The following is a 17,348-nucleotide window of genomic DNA, read 5'->3' on the forward strand; positions in this document are numbered from 1 at the left end:
CCCTGAGTTGAGCTGGATTTGGAGGGGACAGTGCTAAGCGAAATAAGTCAAGCAGAGAAAGACAATTATCATATGGTTTCACTCATTTATGGAACTTAAGAAGTAGAAGGATCAGTGANCAGGGGATGTACTGTATGGTGATTAACATAATATAATAAAATAAAATTAATTATAAAAAAAAAAGAAAGAACGATTTCACAACGTTTGCTGCAACATGGACGGGTTTGGAGGGGACAGTGCTAAGCGAAATAAGTCAAGCAGAGAAAGACAATTATCATATGGTTTCACTCATTTATGGAACTTAAGAAGTAGAAGGATCAGTGAGAGAAGAAAGGGAAGAAGGAAGGGGGGGTAAAAAGAAGGGGGAATGAACCATGAGAGACTATGGGCTCTGGGTAACAAACTGCGGGCTTTAAAGTGAAGGTGGGTAGGGGATTGGGGTCGGCTGGTGATGGATATTAAGGAGGGCACATATTGCATGGTGCGCTGGGTGTTATACGCAAGTAATGAATCATGGAACTTTATATAAAAAACTTGGGAAATACTGTATGGTGACTAATATAACATAATAAATAATTATTATTAAAAAGAAAAAGAAATACACTAGGGCAGGTATTCCTCTTTCTGTCTTGTTAATTCCTACAACTCCAGTGCCTACAAGAATGTTTGGAAGACAGTGGTTGTTGTTAATACATGTTTTCAAAAGAATGAATGTATAAATAATTTTAAATATCTTTGCTTGAAATCAATACCATTCAAATTATAAGTCCTATCTTTTTTCAGCCTCAGCACTCACAGTAACTTCAAGTATCATATATAGAAAAGTAAGAATATTTTTCCATCTTGTAGTGCTTTTTTACAATCCCTCTGAGACATTTTATTTAGTTTGAAATTTATGCTTTTATATATTTCATTCCCCGCTTGGATTTCCTTCACTCTTCATCTCTACCAGTCTATGTGCCTTCTCCCCTCAAAAATCTGGCCCAATATTCTAGTGCTCTAGTCATTCTTCCTTATAGCTTCCCTGTGAATCCTTTCAATCTCTCTCTTCTATTCTGTTGCGGGGTTTTTTGGGGATTAAAAAGAATAGATGGTTTGGTAAATGTTTGATCATAATTCATTAGTTTAAACTCTATATTACCAACTAAGTAGGAAGGCCCCTCAGAGGAGGAATCAGCCTTCTTTACATAACACCACCTTAGTTTTACACCTAGTAGTATTTACCCCTCTGCATTAACATACACTGTATGTTAATTACAACCTTTATATTAGCTTTTGTTTCCCTTCTCTCTTTTTCCCTAGGATATACTCTTTCTTACACTTCTGCCTTTTTCTTCTAGCTTTTTTCTTTCCCTCTATTTACTTCCACTTACCTTCCTCCAAACATGACATTTTAAAATACATCAAACTGTTTTAAAAATGTATTTCAAAAATAAAATTTGTTTTCCACTAAAGATGTAGTGCATGTTCACAGTATAAATTGGTAAAGCACATAGATAAATATTACTGATAATATTACTAATATTACTAATTATGACTACTACTAATAATTTCACTGCTAACAATATCCCAGATTATTTCTTCCATATTTTCAATATGATGTTTAAAAAAAAACAGCTGAAATCATTCTCTATCTATGTTAATTGTACCTGGGAATGTGAAATTTTTTCAAATTAAAAATTGTCATTATTGCTTCCTAACCTCTAAAGTGTGCGTGTCTAAAGCCATTCTATTTATCTTAAAAAGAAAACCAAGAAACAGACTCTTAACTACAGAGAACAAACTGATGGTTACCAGAGGGGAGGTGGGTGATGGGGATTAAGAAGTGCATATGTTCTGATGAGCACTAGGTGTGGGGGTTTTGTATGGAAGTGTTGAATCACTATATTGTACACCTGAAACTAATATTACACTGTATACTAACTGGAATTTAAATTAAAACTTAAAAAAAGAATAAGCTTGAGGGCAGCATTTTTTTCATCTTAAATAAATTTTATACACTAATCAAAATTCTTATTTGTGTTTATATAGCATTAGGGGAAGAAGGAGAAGGTAAAGCTATGAGTTACTTAATGCTGATTATTGATAATGAATTATTCTTTGTATTTTCTAAACTAATTTACATTTTATGCTAACATCATGTTAAAATATTTTCTTTAGAATTAATGGATCTCTTTTAATAAATTGTAAAATAGTCTTATTGTTCTTTACACATCAACTTTTTCTGTGTGAGGCAGTCTTTTGATATATAAGCAATTTTTATCAAGGTATATATAGAGTTCAATAATAGCTATTTAGGGTATTTAAGGTATGGTTATTCACTAAGATATGACACAAAAGGTCACCAGAAGGTGAGTTCAAGAAATCACTATATTTTATTTAGTACAGCTGACCTAGAAAACTTTTAAAAGTAGAGTAGGTTCTTATGTCAGTGGTTAGGTGATTCATTAAAGGAAAACATATTCCTCTTCTCAGTTTAATGTCATCTTCTGGAGAATTGTCCCTTATTTGACCCCAATATCAGAACTCTTTTTCCATCAGAAGACCTAAATAGGGTTTGGAACATGATGATGGACTCTTCATTTTAGCCACCAGTTACTAACCATGCCTCTTTGTCTTTTGACTTTAATCCTATTTCCTAGCTTCTATATGTTTGGCTCAATGGGTTGTTGAGCTTCATACTCTCTTGCTCATATCCTTTTACAGGTTTTTTCTTTCCTGAACAAGACAATAATAAAAATACTTCTGCGGTTTTTTGCCAGACATTACTTTCAACTTCCACATAAATCAGAAAATATCTTTACCTTTGTTATATCTTATCTCTGAACTTAGATTGCAATTTTGAAAGTCTGCAGGGCACTTAAAGCTTGCTTTCATAGACTAAAGATGCTTGAAAAGAAGATCTGCTGGTTCTGAAAAAAAGTTGTAGCTACAGGCCCAAGATCACTGGAGGAATAGGTTGTCTGAAGCCTTACCAAACCAACAGACGGGGGTAACTTATTTTATAGCATCCTTTACCAGAATCCCAGAATCAGGTGAAAGTTTTAGGTTGGAAATTTTTAAATGCATCTTTCTTTCTAAGAGTTTCTTAAAAATAAAATAAAAGATCTTCTAACTGATGATTTTCGACCCCACAACGAAAACCTTAAGAAAAAGAGCCCCCTAAAATTAAAAAAAAATGCCTCCCTAGTCCACCTAATAGTTCCATTTATTCTTGCTCTCCTGGAATCCATATTTCAGCCAACTGTCACATGATCTTCCAATATAGGTGTATAGATCATAATAGAATAAAAGCTGAAATCTACCAACAATACCCCCTAAACAAATCTAGAGATCATCCCTATCTATCATGTTGATTGTAATCACTGGGAACCTTGAAGGAAATTCTCTCATTTGAACTGCATGAACTGCAGAGAACTGGCCATGCTTCAGACAGCATGTAACTGCAAATTTGCTTATGCAATCATGTTAATAGCAGTGGGGGTAGGGATGCTGTATATATGAGATGGGAAAACTTACTTAAGTAACTAAAATTTATAACGTCAAATTGCCCCAAACTATAAATAAAACTTGGGAGATGACATGCTTTTGTTATTTTCTAACTAGATGCCTGGTTATAATTATGTTACTAAGTACCCTTTTTCTAAGAATATTCCTTGCCAAACATGCTCTAAACCAATCAAAACAGTCCTTCATCTGAAATATTTGCACTTACCATATGATTTTTTTGATAATATAAGGCATGCATCACTGCCTTCAGTCCCCACCAGTGGGGTAAGTCAGGGTGAGTACACTATTCGTGCCACTAAGTAAAGAGAACAGTGGCAACAAGGAGTTTATTTATTTATAGTCAGACTGCACTTTTTATAGCCAGTGAACCATCCATTGAAAAACTCTGCCACTGGTGCATTATTCAGTAACTAGTTCCCTTTCAATTTTGCAGTTACTGTCTATTTGTAATATGGTATTGGATTTTTAGCTCCGTTTATAATAATAATAATAACACTTTGAAAATCTAATAATGACTAATACAATGTCCTGACATTACCCAGACTATATCATATTACACTTAAAATACGTATTTCATATAAAACCTCCATTTAATGAAATATTTTGTTGTCTTAAACAATATTTTATATACATTTTAAGCAATTTTCTTTCTGCCCAGAAATGATTTCATTTTATTGTATACAGTGTTTTCTCTCCAGAACCGTTGTTTAATCTTATCTGTTTTTTGTCCAAAAGAGAAACCTATGAGATAATTATATAAAAACTGATACAATTTTATGAACATGTTTTTCAAATTCTGAATATCAAATTTTTCTTTTCAAAATTTTGCCTAATATACAAATACTTTATGTACATACTGGATGCATTTAAGCTATAATTAACATATTTTGGGCTCTAAGGATACAAATAACTATTGTCAGTTTTAATTAGCCAGAAGCAGATTGTTAGTCCATGCCTCATACTGTCCTTGCAGATAGTCTAAGGAAACAATAAGGCTTTCTAAATTACCCAGTTTCCTAAATTTGCATATCCTCTGCACAAGAATTCATCTGTACTGGTTAAATCAAGAGTGCCTCCCACCAAGTTGACGTGCAATGCTCTTTCTTACACACACACACACACACACACACACACACTGACAAACACGTGAGTGCATATTTATTCTCTGTTCTCCAAACCCATAAAACTGACAATTACTGAGATAAAATCATGTGAATGTTTGAAATTACAAAGTTAAAATCATTTTGAATATTTGAAATTAGCAATAAAACTTGTGTAGTTGAAAGGGCAAGCTGTGTAAAAAACCACAGGACATGTAAGGGACCTTGGATAAAATACTGGAGGAAGGAAGGAAAGGAGAATGAGGTAAAGCTAAGCAAATGGTTTATTTCATATTTGTTCCAAGGATCAGATCTTAGAGATGAGGTACAACTGGTAATATGTTCAAGCTATTACTTCTTTTGAACTGTGTATGATTTTTCAGTCTGCAGAACCATAACTGAAACCCAGAGTGTGCACTAAAATATCATACTGTAACTTTGAATAGTTAATTTGTTTTCTTTTATTTGTGAAGATAGCAGATGGCATTCTACCATTTACTTCTTTTTCTATTTAGGGAAAAATACTTCTGACCTAATTGGAGATTTCCAGCTCTAATGCCACCATGAGTTAAGCTTCAACTAATATAGCTAGAGAATGAAATATTGCTTCATTTTTTAAAATTTCTTTGCTTTCACTGATTTGTTACTATCATAATGTTCTTTTAAATGTACTTTTAGTATGTTAATTATCATTAAGATAACTGACTGGTTGTTAAAAATTAGAGCACTGTGGAATAAAAAAATTTGATGTATGATTATGTCAAGTCTAATTATAATTTAGTCATTCAGAACTCAGTAATGATATGTTATTCAGCAAAACTATTGTTCCTGGTTTCAGGTCACATTGTATTTTCTACTTTTGGTGAAAAACATCATTTTGTTCTTATTTTTGTTCTAATAAGGACTAGATTATGTCCATGAAAACACTGTCCCTAGATGCATAAATCATCCCTTTAAATAGCAGAAGACTAGAAATAGCTTTGCTTAGAGAAAAGATTATCATGGAGGGGGGCAGATTATAGAGCTTTTTGGAGAAGATATAGGACATTCACTGCTCTGACATTTCTTGTGATGAATCCTAACAATCTTGTGTTTCAAACAAAACAGATCATCACGTAATTTCAGAGTATATACACTTGAGATAATTAAAGCATATAGGCAAGGGACTCAGGGAGATGGTTTTAAGTAGTTCTTGTCCTAAAATTCTGTGATATGTAATATCTTTTGGATACTCTTATAATTAGTACTATGTTTTATTATCCATATATTAATAATGTAATATACAATAATATTCAAATACAAATATATTTATATATCTCAAATTATTACTTTTTCACTAAAATTCATAATTGTGTAACACTACTCAAACCTCCCAAACTTCTGTAGTCTGCAAAAACTTTCTTTCACAGACCTTCTCAGGTTAATAGCTAATTAAATGTGATATCATGGCTCAAATCTGCATAACCTGTTTTTCATTCTGCTATATGATGTTGTTTCCCCCATTTTCCTGCATCTTAGCAAACTGTCAAATCAAAGTATCTCTTCAGATTACATAAATTTATTCATTTTCTATTACCACATAACACATTAGCACATTTACTGACTTAACACAAGTTTATTAATTCATAGTACCCATAAGTCAGGCTCCTAGGTCAACTGAGTTACTTTTGTTCAACATCTTCTCACCAGGCTGAAATCAAAGTGTTGGTCAGGGTCTGAAATCTTATCTGGTCCTGGAGGTCACCTTCCAAGCATGTGGCTTTTGGCAGATTCTGTTTTTGAGGATGTACTAGAACTAAAATTCCCATTTTCCTCCTGGCTGCCAGCTGGGGGTCATCTCATTTCCTTCGGGTCACTATCTATTTCCTGCCACATGGACGTCTCCACATGACAGTATTTCTTTTCCTTCAAAGCCAGCAGGAAAATCTCTCACTTGCTTCAAATCTCTAGGTTCAAGAAGAGCACAGTCCCTTTTTTTAAATTTTTAAAATTATGTTCTATTAGTCACCATACAGTATATCCTTACTTTTTGATGTAGTGCTCCATGATTCATTATTTGCATATAACACCCAGTGCACAATACAATATGGGCCCTCCTGAATACCCAACACTGGCCTATCCCAATCCCCCAACCCCCTCCCCTCTGAAGCCATCAGTTTCTTTCCCAGAGTCCACAGTCTCTCATGGTTCATTCCCACTTTTGTTTACCCCCCTTCATTCTTCTCTTCCTTCTCCTACTGATCTTCCTGCTATGTCTTATATTCCATAAATGAGTGAAACCATATAATTGTCTTTCTCTGCTTGACTTATTTCACCTAGCATAACCTCCTCCAGTACCATCCATGTTGCTACAAATGTTGGGTAATCGTTCTTTCTGATGGATGAGTAATATTCCATTGTATATATGGACCACATCTTCTTAATCCAGTCGTCTGTTGAAGGGCATCTTGGCTCCTTCCACAATTTAGCTATTGTGGACAATGCTGCAATGAACATTGGGGTGCATATGGCCCTTCTCTTCACTACATCTGTATCTTTGGGGTAAATACTGTAGTGCAATTGCTGTATCATAGGGTAGCTCTATTTTTAACTTTTTAAGGGACCTCCACACTGTTTTCCAAAGTGGCTGTACCAACTTACATTCCCACCAACAATGTAAGAGCGGTGCCCTTTCTCCACATCCTCTCCAACATTTGCTGTTTCCTGCCTTGTCAATTTTTGCCATTCTAACTGGCATAAGGTGGTATCTCAATGTGGTTTTGATTTTAATTTCCCTGATGGCTAATGATGTTGAACATCTTTTCATGTGTCTGTTAGCCATTTGTATGTCTTCATTGGAAAAGTGTCTGTTCATAACTTCTGCCCATTTTTTGATTTCTTTCATTCCCGTGTATTGAGTTTGAGAAGTTCTTTGTAGATCTTGGATACTAAACTTTTATCTGTAGTGTCATTTGCAAAGATCTTCTCCCATTCTGTGGGCTGCCTCTTAGTTTTTTGGACTGTTTCCTTGGCTGTGAAGAAGCTTTTTATCTTGATGAAGTCCCTCAACTTCATTTTATCTTTTCTTTCTCTTGCCTCTGGAGATGTGTCATGAAAAAAGTTGCTGTGGCCGATGTCATAGAGATTGCAGCCTATGTTCTCCTCTAGGATTTTGATGGATTCCTGTCTCACATCGAGGTCTTTCATCCATTTGGAATTTATCTTTGTGTATGGTGTGAGAGAGTGGTAAAGTTTCCTTCTTTTGCATGTAGCTGTCCAATTTTCCCAGCACCATTTGTTGAAGAGACAGTCCTTTTTCCACTGGATGTTTTTTCCTGCTTNGGATGTTTTTTCCTGCTTTATCAAAGATTAGTTGCCCAAAGAGCCGAGGGTCCATTTCTGGGTTCTCTATTCTGTTCCATTGGTCTATGTGTCTGTTTTTGTGCCAGTACCATGCTGTCTTTGTGATCCCCCAGCTTTGTTTTTCCTTTTCAACAACTCCTTGGCGATTCGGAGCCTTTTCTGGTTCCACACAAATTTAAGGGCTGCTTGTTCCAGTTCTTTAAAAATGTCATTGGTATTTTGATCGGGATGGCATTGAAAGTATAGATTGCTCTGGATAGCATAGACATTTTAACTATGTTAATTCTTCCAATCCATGAGCATGGAATATTTTTCCATCTTTTTGTGTCTTCTTCAATGGTTTTAAAGAATGATTTGTAGTTTCTAGAATATAGATCCTCTATGTCTCTGGTTAAGTTCATTCCAAGTTACCTTATGATTTTTGGTGCTATTGTAAATGGAATGGATTCCCTAATTTCTCTTTCTTCAGTCTCATTTTTGTGTATAGAAATGCAACTGATTTCAGAGCATTGATTTTGTATCCTGCCACATTACTGAATTGTTCTATAAGTTCTAGTAATTTGGGGGTGTAGTCTTTTGGGTTTTCCATATACAGTATCATGTCATCTGCAAAGAGAGACACTTTGACTTCTTTGCCAATTCGAATACGTTTTAGCCCTTTTTGTTGTCTGACTGTTGTTGCAAGGATGTCTAGTACTATGTTGAATAATTATGGCGAGAGTGGACATCCTTGTCGTGTTCCTGATCTTAAGGGAAAGGCTTTCAGCTTTTCCCCATTGAGAATAATATTCTCTGTAGGCTTTTCATAGATGGTTTTTATGAATTTGAGGAATGTACCCTCTATCCCTACACTCTGAAGGGTTTTAATCATGAAACGATGCTATATTTTGTCAAATGCTTTTTCTGCATAAATTGAGAGGATCATATGGTTCTTGACTCTTTTTTTTTTTTTATATGATCTACCACACTGACCGATTTCCGAATGTTGAGCCACCCTTGCATCCCAGGGATGAATCACACTTGTTCTTGATGGATAATCCTTTAATGTACTGTTGGATTGTATTAGGTAGGACCTTGTTGAGAATTTTGGCCTCCATATTCATCAGAAGTATCGGTCTGTAATTCTCCTTTTTCATGGGGTCTTTGCCTGATTTGTGGATCAAGGTAATACTGGCCTCACAGAAAGAGTTTGGAAGTTGTCCTTCTGTTTCTATTTTTCAAAACAGCTTCAGGAGAATAGGGAATATTTCTTCTTTGAATGTTTGGTAGATTCCCCGGGGAATCCACCAGGCCCTGGACTCTTTTTTGGGGGGAGTTTTTTTCACTCTTCATAATTAATCGGTCTGTTTAAATAATCAATTTCTTTCTGTTTCAGTCTTGGTAGTTTATGGGTTTCCAGGAAGGCATCCATTTCTTCCAGATTGTTTAATTTATTGGCATAAAGCTGCTGATTAAAGTTTCTAATGATCCTTCCTATTTCATTGGTATTGGTTGTGACCTCTCCCCTCATTCATAATTTTATTAAATTGGGTCCTTTCTCTATTCTTTTGAATAAGTCTGGCCAGTGGCTTATCAATCTTATTTATTCTTTCAAAGAACCAGCTTCTAGTTCTGTTGATCAGCTGTGTATTTTCCCCTTAGGACTGCCTTTGCAGTATCCCATAGGTTTTGGACTGTTGGGTTTTCGTTCTTGTTGGTCTCCATAAATTGTTTAAATTGATTTTTGATTTCCTGGTTTATCGTATCATTCTTGAGCAGGATGGTTCTTAGTTTCCAAGTGTTTGAGTTTCTTCCAAATTTTTCCTTGTGATTGAGTTTCAATTTCTAAGCATTGTGGTCTGACAATATGCAGGGAATAATCTCAGTCTTTTGGTATCAGTTGAGACCTGTTTTGTGACCCAGTACATGGTCTATTCTGGCGAAAGTCCCATGTGCATTCAAAAAGAAAGAGAGCTCTGTTGTTCTCTGGTGTAGTGTTCCGTATATATCTATGAGGTACATTTCCTCTAGCATGTCATTCAATGCTCTTGTTTCTTTGTTGATTTTCTGCATAGGTGATCTGTCTATTGCTGAGAGTGGGGTGTTGAGGTCCCTTACTATTAGCGTATTATTATCTATATGTCTGTTTATTCCGGTTAAGAGTTGGCTAGTGTATCTAGCTGCTCCCCTGTTGGGGACATAGATATTTATAATTGTCATATCCACTTGTTGGATTCATCCTGTAAGAATAATATAGTGTCCTTCTGTATCTCTAACTACAGTCTTTAGTTTAAAACCTAATCTGTCTGACATGAGAATTGCTACCTCAGCTTTCTTTTGAGGTCCATTGGTATGAAAAATGATTTCCATCCCTTCACTTTCAGTCTGGATGTATCTTTAGGTTCAAGATGAGTCTCTTGTAGACAGCAAATGGATGGGTCATGTCTTCTTATCCAATCTGCAACCCTGTGGCATTTTATGGGAGCTTAGGCCATTCACATTGAGAGTGATTACTGAGAGGTATAATTTTAATGATGTCATGTTGCCTGTGAAGACTTTGTTTGTATAGATTGTTAATTTCTGTTCTGTGTCACTCTTGGGGCCTTTTTACTTTTATAGAACCCCCCTTAATTTCTCCTGTTGGGCTGGTTTTGGAGTTACAAATTCGGTCAGTTTCTGCCAATCCTGGAAGGTCCTTATCTGTCCATCAATTCCGAATGACAGCCTTGCTGGATAAAGGATCCTTGGTTGCATGTTTTTCTTGGATATATCTTTGAAAATATGCTGCCACTCCTTCCTAGCCTGCCATGTCTCTGTAGACAGGTCTGACTTTATTCTGATATTTTTGCCTCTGTGCGGGAGAAATCTTTTTCCCTGGCCGTTTTCAATACTGTATCCTTGGATCTAGTATTTGCAAATTGCACTAGGACATGACGTGGTGTAGGTTTGCCGTAGTCGACCTCAGAATGGGTCCTCTCTGCCTCTTGGACATGAATGCTTGTTTCCTTTGTCAGATTAGGTAAGTTTTCAGCTACAATTTGTTCAAGTATCTCTTCTAGACCTCTCTATTTCTTTACTCCTTGGGGATGCTGATGATTCTGACATTCGATCGTTTCACTGAGTCAGTAATCTCCCATAATCTACATTCTTGAGATTGGATTTTTTTGAGCCAAGTTTCTGTTTTAACTTTCTCTTCTACCATCCCATACTCCAATTCTCTAGTTCATTCTTCTGCCTCATTTACCCTGGCTGTCAGAGCAACTAGTTTTGACTGCATTCGATTCATAGCATTTTTAATTTCTGCCAGATTGGCTCTCTTTTCTGCCCGTAGAGATTCTATATTCTTGTTATTATTTTCATTTATATTTTTTTCAAGCCTACACATCATCTTCACCATTGTTGCTCTGAACTCCATTCTGACAATTTGGTTATATCCATATCCATCAGTTCTGTGGCAGAGGCCACAGACTCCTTGTCTTTTCTTTGCTGAGGGTGATTTCTCCTCTTCATCATTCTGATGAAGAAAGGTTGCAGGCTTTCCCAGAGCCCAAATTATTGACCAGGATCCAGTCAGTGTGCACTTGTGTTATAGGGACCTTAGGGATATGGGCTTCTTGATTTTTCAGCTTGCCTTCTGGGGGAGGGGCCTGCTGCGCTGATATTCAGGCAACCCTGTTTGGGTAGAGTTGCCCTGTCCCCTGCGAGGAGGGATGACACAATGTGAGCTGGTGGCTTACTCTGGCGTTTTTCTGTGACTCTTCTGAGAGTCAGAGCAAATGTGACCGTATCCTAGCCTGTGTCTCAGAACAGAGAGATTGTAGTCCGCTCTCCCCTGAGCTCTCTTGGCCACTTTAACTCTGTTTCTGTCGGTGCTGCCAAAAACCCTGCAGTATCCCAGGTTGTGCACCTCACAGCCTGTGTCCCAGCCCTCACTTCCAGGGCCAGCACATCTCTGTCCTTTGTCCTTCTAACACAGCCAGCCGCCCCCAGTTCCCAGGCGTGCTCCCGAGCTCCCTGTTTCAGTGTGGTTCATGCTCCCCTGAGCGCTGGTTTTCAGTCTGGTTGCGCACCGGCTCCCAAGCTCCCAGTATCAGTCCGGCTCCAGTGAGCTCTCCAGAGCTCCGGTTTTCAGTCTGGTCGCGCAAGTGCTCCCAAGCTCCCGGTTTCAGTCTCGTTCGAATGTGCGCTCTGGAGCTCCAGTTTTCAGTTTGCATGCACGCGTGCTCCCAAGCTCCCAGTTTTAGTCTGGTTCCAGTGAGGGCTCAGGAGCTCCAGTTTTCAGTCTGGTCGCACGCATTCCTGGGATCACAGTCTCAGTCTGCTCTCTTGCGGATGCCGGTCCATGAGTCCGGCCCGCTCCCCAGTGCAGGTGGCTACTGCTTCCCTGCACCCGAGTGCAGCTGCTCCTTCCCCCTTCCTTTTATCTTCTGATATCTGTGCACGGATTCACGGCTCCCCACCTTGTACCTCAATATTCAGCGCTGGAGATGTTTGTAGAGATCCAGATGTATCTTCCTGTGTCTCAGGCTGATTCCGTGGGTTTTCAGGATGGTCTGGTACATATCCAGCTTGACTCAGTGGACCAGCTGAAACAGGGGTCCCCTACTCCTCCGCCATATTTTTCTCTCAGTCTGCTCTAGTGTATTTCCGTTCTAGCAAATATATAATTAAAATACGTCAAAATATATGGTAATATTTTTGTATTTTAGTGTATATAAAATATTTATAAAATAATATGTAGTACATCAGATTTTTCATTAAAATATATGGTAATATTTTTATATTTTAGTGTATATAAAAATACATATAAAATAATATATAGTACATCAGATTATCATCATCATAGGAAACAAACGTGTAATTCTCCTGTGGGACCTTACATAATACCTTGGCCCTTGTTGGTGTATAACATCAATGAAAAGAGATTTAATACAATATGCCACATATGGGCCTAGCCTTAGAACATTGGGTCTTAATGCTTTGAATTGTGTGTAAAGCAAGAAACACTGTTACCAAGGTTATCTGCTGCTAATTGCGATAATGAACACTGTAAATATGAGCTACTTTCTCATGTCAAAACAAAAAGAAAAACATGTTGTCAGAGATGTCAAAACAGCCAGACATTATTTATTCTTATTTCCTTCACATCTTTGGTTGTTGAAATTGAGTTTTTTTGAAATTGTGGGACTGAACAAAATTAATGTATAAACTTCCTCTGCTCACTAACATAGTTAAGGTGTTTTGTGTGGTGGGCAGGGAGGAGGGGTGGAGGAGGGGCAGGCAGATTATAACATAGGACGGTGTTAGTGAATTACATTCAGTTTGAGTGAAGTTTGCCTGCTGGCATTGCAATGTAATTCCATTAGCATTTCCATGTAATTCTATGCACACATCTAGATAAGAATCCTCCTCTGAGGCTATTCTCAGAAATTAGTTGCTATATGACAGGAAGTACACAACTTTCCTATGTAACCTACACAAAAATCAATTTTCATTAACAAGAGCCTTCGTGTGCAATAGGGAGTGAGAAGTCGCTATATGGAAATATCCTTTATTTATTCATTTATTTATTTGTTTATTTATTTATTTTTAAGGTGGCACAAGAAGGAAGAAACATCACTAGCATGACTGAAGGGAGGAGCACTCAGACAAAAATGCCTTACTAATTTTTTCTTTTTCAAGATGGATGGATGGAAACACCGAAGCAGCCTTTAGTCAGATTATTCAAGCAGTTCTTGACAGTGGCAGCACTTGGGGGTTAATCTTTGCAAAGGATATATTGGTTTTGAACAATTTCTCCTATGTTTTGAATTAGAATCATGTACTCTTTTCTTAAATATTAGCCATCCATGTCATTTTTTTTCTCTACTTGCTTTTGGAAATAGATATCCACTCTTCCCAAAGCAGAGGACTTTTCTGTGTTTTGGATCACTTGCTGCCCTTACTAGGCTGCTGAAGGAGAATCTACCAAACAACACACTGATATCCTATTGTCTATTTCATCAGTGGATCAGATAACATATTTCCATTTAGAAGTCTTCTCCTCCAAATCTCCCTTGAAGAGTTTGAAGAAGACCTTTCTTTTTTAGGATGCTGTTTATTGCTTATCATTGCTACTATTCATTCATTCATTCATTCATTTATTTATTAAAAGATTTTATCTATCTATCTATCATCTATCTATCTATCTATCTATCATCTATCTATCTATCTATCATCTATCTATTCATTCATTTACTTGAGAGAAAGAGTGGGTAGAGGGGCAAAGGGAGAGAGAGAATCTCAAGCAGACTCCGTGCTGAGCTTGAAGCCCAATGTGGGGGTCAATCCCACTACCTCAAGACCATGACCTAAGCTGAAACCAAAAGTCAGACACTCAACTGACTGAGCCACCCGGGTGCCCTTCATTGTTAATTTTTAAAGAGCCCTCCCATTTTTTAATCTCTTTCAGTGTTCCAGTTGAGGATACATTTTGTATGTTTTCTGTGAATACTGTACAGGTCATAGTAATTTCAATTTAGACTTAATAGGAAAATTAGACAGTTTGTTTCAATATATATTAAAAATAACTAAGTAGTGCTGACTGGAACACAGTATGCTTGTAAATAATGCCTGTTGAAAGAGAACTGCACTTGACAAAAATAAATTCACAGTATTTTTACTAAATCTAAATTTTTCAAAGTCACCAACTATTCATGTACCAAATATTTTTAAGCACAGTTACCAAGAGAACTTTCTCTGCTTGTTATACTTTATGCTGCATTATAATTACAAAGTCACAAATAACATTTAAAGTAGAGGAAATGGCAATGTTACTTATATATGCCTTTGAAATAGACAAGGCTTCTTTTTCATCAATACCTTTTCCCTTCGAAATCATATTTGCTTAAGGGACTATTAATTTTACTCATTGGAGCAAAGCAGCATTCAATTTCCCATTCATTAATTCATTGACATTTTTTACTAGGTACTTACTCTGTGCCAGGGTATTTAATAGGTACTGAGAATATAATATGAATAAAATTATCTCTGTATTCATGGTGCTCACATTCTACTTGAGGTGACTGGTACAAAAATAAATAATAACAAAATAATATGATGACTGATAAAATAGATGCGCTCTTATTCTTCTCTCTCCAACAAAATAGCATGGACTTAATAAAAAAAACAATCAACACTAGCTGTTTTTTCCTTTTAAAAATAAACTAGCAAACTCAATATTTTCTAAAGTGTTTTTAAAAAAGGAGTAATTCATATTCTTACAAAACTATTAGATTTGGGTTAGAATTTTAAATTTTAATTTATCTTTCCTAATATAGACTACAGGGGCAAATATCACTGATAGGAAAAATAATTCTTCCCCTACTATGTGCATGTCTCCACTAAAATATACTTTAGCCCTGTACTGAATAACAGTATTTTACACTTCCTGAGGTATATCCTGGAAATTCAGGCTATGACACTTGTTATGATGTCACTAATGTCCCAGATTGATATTCTGGGCTCCTTTCATCCACAATTCCAAATGCTTGCAAGAGATAGGCCTAAATAATGCTTGCTCCTAAGTCAATTATTTGAAAATAGAACTTATAATGTGAGATTTACTATGATAGTCTTAACTTTTTAGTGAATTGAAGTGTTTGTAGCATCTGTAAAATTGACTGATAGTTTCTCATACTGCCAGCAGTTCTACAGAGAATAAGAGTTTTATGTTCAGAAAAGCAGCAAGGTCAAACAACTATGAAAGGTGGACTGGAAATGCTACTTCTGATTTTGTAGAAATACTGAAAGCAGCTTATACAAATGCTTTGCTTCAAGGAACCGAATGTGTGGGGAATAGGAGAATGTTGACAAAGGGAGGAAAATAAGGCAAAACAGATTCATGTGACACTGATTTGAAAAATAAATAGATGCAAATTGGTTTAGATAAGCTGGTTAATGTTTTTTAATATTTTACTTGTGGAATGAATGTATATTCATTCTATATTCTATATTTCATTTTGCTAGGTACAAAAATATACTGCCATTATTAGGAAACTAACACCTAAGCCTATGCTAGTCAAGTGGGGAGAAAATAATTTAACATTCTTCAACTCTAGTAGTCTGTTCCTTCACTCTCTAGAACTGAGACTAAGTTTTAAAATTTGCCTACGGAAGTACTTCATGTGAAGATTGGAGAGTAGGTTCGTCCTCTCCTCATTACATATATTAATGATCAGAGTAGAGTTTTCTCCCATGTCTGACATTGGTAAAGTACATCATTCCTTCCTGTGAGAATCAAAGACATATACCCTGTTATGGGCTTCTTTCTCCCCACATAAATATATTTCCTATAGTGTCAAGGCCTGGTATTAATGTATTATTTCAAATAATTTTCATTTAATTTTACTACTTTTTCAAAAATGTTGGAATTCATTATCCTCAGCATGTCCTTTCGTAAATCATTCCCTACATCCTCCCTCTAATATTCAAGAATCTTTAGGTTAAGTAGTAACTCTTCTTTATTAATATTCTTACTCAATCTTATTGGGTAATCACTAGCTATATGATATGTTAAAATTCCTGAAAGTTTTGTCCATTTTCTTGCTTCTAATTCCCATGATATTGTAATAATTGCATTGCACATTATTAAGTTTCTAGGCAAGCCTATGGGGTTTCTCTACTGAGAGTCTTAATTAAACTTTTTCTAAATTAAAACAACCTTTGCTGAGACACTGGTCAGACCAGCTTTAAAGGCTTGCCTGGGACAAAAGAGGCAATGCCATGATCACTGGAAGCACAACAGAGATCAGGACCTAAGCAGTAACTTGATTATTCACAGAGAGGTAATTTATTACACCCACTAGACCCACTAATATGGAGGACAGGCCGGGAGGTAGGAGGACTAGGAAAGAATGTAAAATATTAGGACAAAGAATAAAAGTGTTATAATTTTATAGTGCTATTGTATGCCTCCCCCATCCCCCCAAAATAAACCACCAATATAAAATGGAAACCATAGCTGTATTTTATAGTGCTAAGAAGCTGGAAGAACATTTACACGTCTAGTCAATTTTCTAGGTTTTGGTTTATTGAGGTTAGTGCTGGTCCTTGTCTTCCAAGCCTCATCCACATTAAAAAAAAAATCTGTGCAATGCTCACCATTTTATGATACCAGTTTCATGATCAAATTCTTCCTATAATTCAATGACCTCATGCTCTTTTCATCCTTTACTTGATTCAGAAAACTATTCTTAAGAAAGAAACTAATTAATCAAATTACACTAACATATAAATGAATGATAAGGTTTAACTTATTAATCTTTGTGGATATTTATATTTGACAAGAGGAAAAATCCCTGCTCAGTCTAAGCCCAAAATATAAAGCTGTAAATATAAAATTTCAAATTTGGTACACTTTGCTGGATCAATGTTTCC

Source organism: Ailuropoda melanoleuca, chromosome X (assembly GCF_002007445.2).
Source record: "Ailuropoda melanoleuca isolate Jingjing chromosome X, ASM200744v2, whole genome shotgun sequence".
In the NCBI taxonomy this organism is placed as follows: domain Eukaryota; kingdom Metazoa; phylum Chordata; class Mammalia; order Carnivora; family Ursidae; genus Ailuropoda; species Ailuropoda melanoleuca.